The following is a 2,107-nucleotide window of genomic DNA, read 5'->3' on the forward strand; positions in this document are numbered from 1 at the left end:
AAAAATCACTGGTTGGAATGGCTGTTCATCACAGCCTGTGCTGGTGAGAGTTTTCAAAACCAGCCGGCCTGTGCTGGGAAGTTGCCAGACATTGCAGTTATAAAGGACCATGACGAGCCTTTGTTGTGGGCTTGTCGATGAGGGGTGGGCTTCACTGAAGTCTGCCCAATTATCTCAAACTGCTACAGTTTTGTGGTAAGGAAGTGGGAGAGGCTGGGCACTGCCTGGTCCCCACAGCATGTGCTGGGGTTTTGTAAGTATGGCGATAATCGTTACATGCCAGGCAGTGTTAGCCTGCCAGAACCTTGCCAACATTGATGCAGAACAGACATCAGCTCAGCGGCATGGTTTAACCCAAGCAGACACTCTCCAGCATATTGAACTCCTCTCACCGTCTACCCATCGTCTATTCTTCGTCTACAATAGATGAATCGACTATAGACGACATGTATAGACGACTCGACTTTAGACGAACTATTGTAGATGACTCGTCTAATAGACGGGTCTTCAGGATATAGACGACCGAAAAAAATACAGACGCAGGCTCCCAGGCACACAAGCTCTTAGAAAGCCAGGCTGCCAGGTCCCCAGGCTCCCAGGTTCCCAGGCTCTCAGAATCCCAGGCTCCCAGGCACACAAGCTCTTAGAAAGCCAGGCTCCCAGGTCCCGAGGCTCCCAGGTTCCCAGGCTCTCAGAATCCTACGCTCCCAGGCACACAGGCTCTCAGAATCCCAGGCAGCCAAGCTCCCAGGTTCCCAAGCTCCCACGCTCCCAGGTTCCCAGGCTCTCCGGTTCCCAGGCTTTTAGAATCTCAGGCTCACAGGCACACAAGCTCTTAGAAAGCCAGGCTGCCAGGTCCCCAGGCTGCCAGGTCCCCAGGCTCCCAGGTCCCCAGGCTGCCAGGTCCCCAGGCTGCCAGGTTCCCAGGCTGCCAGGTTCCCAGGCTGCCAGGTCCCCAGGCTGCCAGGTCCCCAGGCTGCCAGGTCCCCAGGCTGCCACGCTCCCAGGTCCCCAGGCTGCCAGGTCCCCAGGCTGCCAGGTCCCCAGGCTGCCAGGTCCCCAGGCTGCCAGGTCCCCAGGCTCCCAGGTTCCCAGGCTCCCAGATTCGCAGGCTCTCAGAATCCCAGGCTCCCAAGTAAACATGCTATCAGAAACCCATGCTTACAGAATCCCAGGCGCCCACACTCCCACGTTCCGAGGTTCCTAGGCACACAGGCTTTTAGAATCCTAGGCTTCCAGGCACACAGGCTCTCAGACACACAGGGTCCCATGCACACAGGTCGCCCATGGCTGCGGTCCAAGCCTGGCCCCAAACCGCCAGATAAATATGCTCCTACATCTAATTGACTTAGCCGAATGCTAGTTTTAGCTTTGTTTACATTTCATGCATTTGCTGGCTCCTAGCGCTTGCATCGATGTAGCCCCCAGTATAGCACATTGCATTACATTATCCATGAAAAGATTATAAAACTTTAATTCACTATAAGCTCAGCAAATTGCAAGGCTAAAGGGCTCATCTGGACGCAGTTTGCATGCCGTGCTGCCGGCTTGCGCAAGGAATCTCTGCGCGCGCTCCACGCCCGCGCGCGCCGCGAGCACCAGGATAAACTACAACAAAATGTCTTTTGCTTCGTGCAAAAATATGTTGGTATGTGTTGGTATGTGTGCCCGGAAAGCTGTGCCGGACGGTCGACCGTCCGGCAGACCGTCCGCCATGGACGGCCCCACCGTCCGCCAGGGGGGGTATATGAACCACACATAGTTGTGAGCATGTTACGTACAATGACGGCTGTAGGTGTGACACCGGCATAACGTGCCTCGAAATAAGGCAATAAAAAGCATTTAGTTAATAGCCATGGTCTTGCAACCAGAGGCTTCATACCTCCGAACGGCCGCTACGTGGCCTGCCACGTCCCGTTTGAGCCCGACTCTTGTTCATATCCTTACCACCATCCTTGCGCTTGTCCTATTCCTTGCGATTCTCCTGCTCGTGTCCTTGGAATGTAAAATGACAAGGCATAATGTCAGTGTATGCACCTGCATGATGGCCACTTACTGCCGGTGCCGTCTAGTCCCCCTTTTCCTGCTTTCCCCTGCTTGCCTGCGT

Source organism: Volvox carteri (genome assembly GCF_000143455.1).
Source record: "Volvox carteri f. nagariensis unplaced genomic scaffold VOLCAscaffold_64, whole genome shotgun sequence".
Lineage (NCBI taxonomy): Eukaryota > Viridiplantae > Chlorophyta > Chlorophyceae > Chlamydomonadales > Volvocaceae > Volvox > Volvox carteri.